Source organism: Pinus tabuliformis, chromosome 1_1, assembly GCF_031772625.1.
Source record: "Pinus tabuliformis cultivar Carrire ecotype Pingquan chromosome 1_1, CPIR1, whole genome shotgun sequence".
NCBI lineage: Eukaryota > Viridiplantae > Streptophyta > Pinopsida > Pinales > Pinaceae > Pinus > Pinus tabuliformis.
The window spans coordinates 537,255,692-537,263,948 of record NC_142297.1 but is presented as its reverse complement, the minus strand read 5'-3'; the positions used below and the strand labels follow the sequence as shown (position 1 = coordinate 537,263,948).

Genomic DNA, 8,257 nt, shown 5'->3' with positions numbered 1-8,257 from the left:
CTACATATTGTCGCGATCGCGAACACATTCCGGAGGCATTTGCTTGTTTCTGGGCGTCTCAGTGCAGTAATTGTAGTGGTGTAGTGCTTCCTCACCCATTTCAAGTACCGCCATTGGCGCCCACATCCAGTTCTCTGAACTCCTCCTGATCCCACCACCGCCGCCCCTACGTAGCGCACACCGATTGTGGAGCAGAAGCCTCACAGGCATCGACATGGAATTCCCTGTAGGAGGCGATGAACGGCGCCTTGGCCCAGTCGGTTTTCTCCAGACCCCCTCGGGTGGCCCAGTCATCAGCATTCCACAGGATCGAATAGATCTTCATCGGCTGGTTAAATGGGTACCTCACGCCCAGATCCTTGCTGTTCTTGAACACCCGGATTGGTACCTCATCTACCAAAAATCTGCGCCCCAAAAAAAAACATCACACCAAACCATATTAAACCAAAAGAGGTTCATTGTAAAATTACATGCTACATTTGCATTTGGCTCTGGTTCGATAATAAATAATGGGCTCGGGAATGGGGGCTTACACAATTTGGTACATGTTCCAGAGCACAGCATAGGAATGGTAATCCTTGGTGGGGTCGAACCAGAGGTATATTCGATGTTCTCTCTCACCCTTCCCGCCTGTAAATACATTGGTCTGAAGAATGTAGGGTTCCCCGGACTTGTTCCCCAAGAATTCAAAGTCTATCTCATCGTGTTCTGCAGTCTGAGAAGAAAGCTGCCCGCACCAAAAGAAATATAGATACATAAACAGGTAGAAGCAGACTTAGACCCCCCAAAACCCCCAAGATTATTATGAATACTTACATAAAAGGCGGTGACAGTGCCAGCGGAATCGTCAGGAACTAGCTTTATCTGCATACTAAAATGCCCAAATAAATATGTCCCCTTAGACTCGAACCCGGCACCTGCCAACCCATATTTCATCCCACATTGTTATTCCCACAGCTCATAAAAGGATAAAACAACCCAAAAATATGCAGAAACAAATCCAATGTATAATAGCTTACCATACTGTTTGTTGAGGAGAAGCTCGGTCTTTCGACCGCCATGGAATTGTTTGATGTGATCTGAGCCCCAGCTGGCGACATAGTTGTTGTGAAAGGGCACACTCACTGGCTTCCTGGGAGTGGCAGCCATGGCAGCAGAATGGAGTAACAGAATGAGAAACAGAACAAGAAACTGTGTCCTCTTCATGGCTTCCAATGACCTTACTGGGCCCAAAAATGAAGCTGTGCAGAGGAAGGCGAGCCTTATTTCCTAACGAGGATCCTATGTATCTTCCCATTGAACGCCAAAGCTGCGAAAACAATTTGTTGAGCAGTGATATAAATTTAGTTTTTCTAATTTAAATATCGAGCGGGAATGTTGAATTTGAAATTCTGTGACGCAGATGGTGCATGGACGGAACGAAATTACAAATTCAAAATTCAAATTTGAATTCCTTTAGCGCCTTTACTAAATTCAAAATAAAACGGAATTTGGAAAACGGTGGTAGACGAGGAAGCCAACGGAGGTTGCAGGAGGAGACGGGACAGGTCTGACAGTGGTCGCAGATACATTGAATACTGGAGCTTGCCAGAGGTAGGGTGATCGAGTTGCCGGAATATGCATGGATATGTATGGCTTTCATGCATATGTAGCATGCCTTCGGATGCACGAATGTCCTGTCACAGGTACTTAGCGCTCATTTATGTTTCTATAGGGTTGGAAATAGAATTGAAAAGGAAACACAAATAAAACAAATGCAAGAAAACCAATCGTGTACTCGAAGCGCCACCATGCTACTGAGACCCTGATGTCACCAAGTTATTTGTTCACACAAGTTAGGCTTCTCTTCTTTCCATGAATCAATCTAAAGGAAAACAAACTTGCAAAGAAAAATAAAGGAAAACGAGGTTTTAGATCATACCTTTAATTCTATGCATATGAAAAAGAAAATAGAAAATCAATTAGAGACAACTAGAATTTGGAGAAACCACACCATAGTGGACACATGGCTCTTCACTCACATCTTACCGTACACTCTTCGCCCTCTAGTTGCCATGCAACTAAGATCACACAGAAAGCTTGTGAAATCAACTATGCTCTAATCCCTTTAGCATCTCCCCAACAATGACATCAAAAATGTTGGTGGAATTATATGTATTCTAATTCCAACATTTAATTATCAATCTTGGGTTGTAAGACTTAGAGATGCAAGCACATGATATGCAATATTAGAGCCTATTCTAGCCTATGTTAAAAACTAACCCTAGAAATAACTAATCACTAAGGATTATCACTTGTCACTGCACTATGGGACTCTAATGCTTATCAAGTTTTGAACCACATTCTTTTATTAACAATGTTCATGTGGTTTTATATATGTATCTTATTAGGTCTTGAGACTTTGGGGGTTTTAATACTATAGTGATGAAACCCATTAAAGTAAATTGCAGAAAAGTAAATGTTGCAACTATAAGAAAAAGCATACGAGGCAAGTAATGAAACCAAGGCAATAAACGATAAGAAATGCGTTACCAAACTATCAAAGGATAAATGCTAAGAAGGCTTAGAGATATATTGCAGGTTCTTATTTGTTGTAGGAATATTTTACCAAGTAGTTGCAAAGCTTCAATCAATTAAAGAATCCTAAACTACAACTTACATATATTTTTAATACTCTGTTCTAGTACAGAACCTAGTACTAAATTAAGTACAAAAAAGCTGGAATTTGAAATTCTGAATAAGTACTGAATTAAGTATGGAAATTTTGTAAATTGAAATTCGAGATATTAAAACATGTTAAGAAACCAATTTAAATTTGTTTTACTCTTTAAACCTGAGAAAAAATCAATTTGAATATGATCCTAATGCATTCTACTTAACAGATCTGAAAATAAATCAATGGATCTAATACTATGTGAAATACAAATGTAATGAAAAATTGAAAAGAACATTAAATAAAATATGAAATCAAATGGAATTCACTTCTTAAACCAAAAGAGAAGTACTAAACACTAAATTGAAAGCATGAAAGTAAATAGATCTAAGTTTTATCTATCATGAATTCATTGCAAAATAAAACTAAATTACAAGATGCAAGACTAATCTACAAAACACATGAAACATAGCAACACTTACCCACACTAAAGGGCCCTTCCCAAGAGGTTAGTGCTACTAAGAAAATCTCGTATCAAGTTAAGAAGATGTACCACAACTCAACAACCATCATTTCTTTATTCACTTCAAAAAACTCTCTTACAAATCAGCTCACTAAGTCTCTCCAAAAATGAATCATTGATCTTCTCTATTACAATAATGAACAAACTCATCTTAAAATAATGAACAACATTATTCATATGTAATTTGAGGCATTATTTATACATAAAATCCATTGAGGAAGGATAAGATCCAATCCCCTAAACTCAGAAAATGAATTTACAATTTTAGAAGAAAATCTCATAATTCTAGTTTTTTTGCAATTTTATACAAATTGGTGTTAAAGAACTAAGCATATCTTCTAGACAATGTTGTATTTTAGGGATATGTTTCTATGGAACCTAACTGGTTATATTATCAATAATAACCTCTCTTGTACTTTCCTGATTTGATTCCATGGCCTTAGAAATAACGCTAAAAAATGATTGTTTAGATTTTTTCCCAATCTGGGTTTTGCAGAAATTTTATACAAACCTGCTTCGAAGAACCTTTTTTAACTTTGCGACTTTATTGAATTTTTGGAACGGTTTGAGATCCGAGTAATTCACTATATTTTTCAGAAACCCATTTCTTGGATTCTTGATATTCACCACCATAGGTTCGGAAATAGAGGTGGAACATGGCAGTTTCAAAATTGTTACATATTTTTTGTTGTACTTAAATCATGTGCTAGGATCCCATGTGTGATCTAAGTATATTATAAGTTTTTTACCATCATATTAGATCCATGTGGCACCTAATTTACTATGTTAGATAAAATAAAAACATATTTTATAATTTTGAAAATTTTCCCTTCATAAGTGCAGAACTAAGTACTGAATTGTTGAATTGTCAAATTATCAATGAGATTTCCATATTCAAACATGCTTCTTAGCCACATAGTCACATTAGCAAACCATCATTGATAAGACCATGTTAAAAGGACATTTAATCATTAAAAATATAAGAAATCCATCATAATTAACCACATGGTAGAAGAGGTTCATTTAGTGCAAGTTGATGGTATAATGTTGTGAAAAGTATCTTACATGCAGGAATATGGCTCATGAATAATATCTTTATATACTAAATGATATGACATATTTAGGGCCCAACAACTGTCCTTCTGAGGGATGGCAAGTACACAGTATTTGTGTGGAGTTTCTATGTAACACATAAATACCCCCAAATCTATTGATAGCTCAAGATTCTTCCTTTATTATTTGGAGACATGTCAGTAAACAAAGTCTCCAAAAATCCTGAAGTTTGTCACATCCGACTTCGTCCCTGAGAAATCCTCCTCTAGTGTAATCATGCCCAGAATCTGATGAGGACTTTGGTTTTGCAAATATACTACTACATTGCAATCCTCAACCCACAAAGGTAGAGATATTCCCTTTTCATGCAACATCACCCTCGCTGCTCCCACAATGCTACAGTTATTTCTCTTAGCCACCCAATTCTTTTGTGGGTTGTGGGGTGTTATCAACTCTCCTCGAATGTCTTCTTTTGCACATAAATTTTTAAATTCTTTCGACACGTAGTCACCTCTATTATCGCTTCTGAGAGCCCTCACCTTCTTGTCGGTTTTCTTCTCAACTAATGCCTTGAATTTTATGGACTTGGAGAGTGTCTCTTATTTGTTCTGCATGAAAACGATCTAGCACTTGCGTGAGAAGTCATCAATAAAAATGAAAAAGTATTTGTGCTTGATAGTGGAGGTTGTCGAGAAATTTCCACAGACATCAAAGTGGATCATTTCAAGGACTGCATGTGTTTTGTTGTCCCGATCATGGAAAGTGGATTTGGGGAGGCCAGTGGTTATTTGCTACATAATATTCAAGGCACCATGATGAAAATGGCCAAGTATTTTGTGCCAAAGTTCACTGACATCAGAACTCTACACCTTCTCCACCATTATACTTAATGCAACATAGTCTTCCACATCTAGCTTATACAAGTTCTTCACACAAACCCCTATCTTCTTCACCTATATATATATATATATATATATATATATATATATATATATATATATAAAGTAATTAAAATTAAAAATAAACTCATTATATTTTCTTAAGTGTTAAAAATGTATAACTATTATATTTTTGAAAATTATTTTAATACAAGAAATATATTATTTGATTATCAATCTCAATTATTCTATGATAAAAACTATTCTAATTGGGAAAAAAAAAATTAAAAGTAAAAAATTCAATTATTTTATGATAAAAAACTATAAAAGAAATAATAAAAAATAATAAAATAGGAATGTGTAATTAATTCAAATTTATAATATAAAATTACTATGTTGCTTTAACATATTAATAAAAAAAAAATCAATATATATCATAAATAAAAAATTTCAATAATATTAATATGTATTTAAAAAAATATTACTAACAAAAAACATTTTGATGTTTAAAATGCAGTTTATATATAAAATATTTCAATGTTATGCAAAACCTTTGATACTTTACTATTTACAAAGAAAACTGTGTATTTTAAAAAAAAATCCTAAAACATTTCAAATAGTTTTACTATTTTATATTTCAGTGTTTTTTTGTTTTTTTTTTTGTCTATTTTGACTAAAACATTGTTGAAATTGAAAATTTAAGTTGTGAAGACTTTTCAAGTATACTTTTTTTTGTCAATTTTGACTAAAAATTTGTTGAAACTGCATATTCATATTTAAATTGTGTTGAAACTGCATATTTAAATTGTGTAGACTATACAATAAAGTGTCCAGCGAAAATTAATTACATATTTAAGTTGCTTAAAGTACACAATCCAAGTACCCCAAATAGTTAATAGTTGTTTAGTACACAATCCAAGTGCCTAATTTTCAATCATTAACCCAAATAATTGTTTAAAATACACAATCCAAGTACCACAAATAGTTAATCCAAGTACTTAGAGTATACAATCCAAGTACCCCAAATAGTTAATAGTTGTTTAGTACACAATCCAAATGGCTAATTTCCAATCATTAATTCAAATAGTTTTTTAAACTACATAATCCAAATACTCAATTTTCAATCATTAAATCTACTTATACATTCAAAAATACAATTTAAATAATAAAAAAATTAATATATACATATATATGATTTCCATATAAAAAATATTGAAATAATCAAAAATACATAAATAAGGAATAAATTACATTTATACATATGATTTGGAGCTAAAAAAATTCCATCCTTCTCACCGCGGGTAAGATATATATTGGTACTATAACAATTTAAAATTCCATCTTTCTCACCGCGGGTAAGATATATATTGGTACTATAACAATATAACAATTTAAAACAATTTAATCGTATTCCTTATCTAAAAAAATCGATCCTCGGTTAAGATTAAGATATATATATTGGTACATAACAATTTAATCGTATTGCTTGCTGCTTGGTTGGTTAAGATATATATAGGTACTATAACAATTTAATCGTATTCCTTGCTGCTTGTTTTATTGAAAATATTACTCCTTTGCCTCCCTACTGCTCGTTTTATTGAAAATGTTACTCCTTTGCTTTATTTTATGAATGCTTTTAATGAAATCATTAACCTTCTTAATAAAATATTACTGCTTTGCCTCCCTACTGCTCGTTTTATTGAAAATGTTACTCCTTTGCTTTATTAAATTATTAACCTTCATAGTAAAATATTGCTCCTTTGCCTCCCTACTGCTAGTTTTATTGAAAATGTTACTCTGCTTTATTTTATGAATGCTTTTTATTGAAATCATTAACATTCATGAAAAAGAAAAACCTTCATAGTAAAATATTGCTCCTTTGCCTCCCTACTGCTAGTTTTATTGAAAATGTTACTCTGCTTTATTTTATGAATGCTTTTATTGAAATCATTAACATTCATGAAAAAGAAAAACGAACCTACCTATTCAATATATATCTGGAACTTCTTCCCTCTCGATCATTGACCAGATCATAATCAAAACGAGCATTTACCAGACCATAATCAAAATGAAAATGTTACTCCTTTGTTTTATTTTATGAATGTTTTTATTGAAATCATTTTTTTCCAGAGGAAAAAAACCAGCATAGATTTATTGAAATCATTAACATTCATGAAAAGAAAAACGAACCTGACTATTCAATATATATCTGGAAATTCTTCCCTCTCCATCATTAACCAGATCATAATCAAAACGAGCATTTACCAGATCATAATCAAAATGAAAATGTTACTCCTTTGCTTTATTTTATGAATGCTTTTATTGAAATCATTAACATTCATGAAAAGAAAAACGAACCTGCCTATTCAATATATATCTGGAACTTCTTCCCTCTCGATCACTGACCAGATCATAATCAAAACGAGCATTTACCATTTACCAGATCATAATCAAAACGAGCCGCCTTATTCAATATTCAGAGATTTGGAACTCCTCCCTTATTCAGATTATTCAATATTCAGAGATTTGGAACTCCTCTCTTATTTAATATTCAGAGGTTTGGAACTCCCCTCTTAATCAACACGATTAATTCAAGAAAATGTGGTATTGATCTATAAAACTATTACCTCATGTCTCGGAGAAAAATAGGTTCTACCTCGTTTTGTTATTGTTTTACAGAAAATATTCACTATTCAGAGCTCATAACTCAAAAGAAAACAGAAACTACCCTTTTTCAATATTAAAAAATCTGGAATACCTTCCTACTGAATCAACCCAGTGAATGCAACACCCTTTTTCAATATTCAAAAATCTGGAATACCTTCCTACTGAATCAACCCAGTGAATGCAACACTCTTTTTCAATATTCAAAAATCTGGAATTCCTTCCTTCTGAATCAACCCAGTGAATGCAACATGATCAACCTAGTGAATGTAACAAGATCTGACAGTGACCCAATAACAATTTAAGGTCATGGCCAGGTGAAAAATAGGTTCTACCTCTTTTCCTCTAATTCCTGTGTGCTTTACTGAATATTGAAAAAGTCATAAATCATCATGCCACATCATTGTAAACACAAAACCAAGGACTTATATAGGATACCACTATTCGACGAAAATTTTCATCACAGTTTCAATTAACTATCTTCTC

The 8,257-nt window shown here is 33.1% G+C and overlaps 1 pseudogene across 1 annotated transcript; it reads right to left on the bottom strand.

Moving 5' to 3' along the window:
• LOC149214172 (xyloglucan endotransglucosylase protein 2-like) lies at positions 1 to 1,221 on the bottom strand (annotated as a pseudogene). Its single transcript, XR_016250377.1, has 4 exons — positions 1,020 to 1,221; positions 817 to 917; positions 534 to 727; positions 1 to 404 (listed from the first exon to the last, which is right to left on the bottom strand). The product of XR_016250377.1 is annotated as a xyloglucan endotransglucosylase protein 2-like (transcript).
• Between the last annotated feature and the right edge of the window lie 7,036 nt (positions 1,222 to 8,257).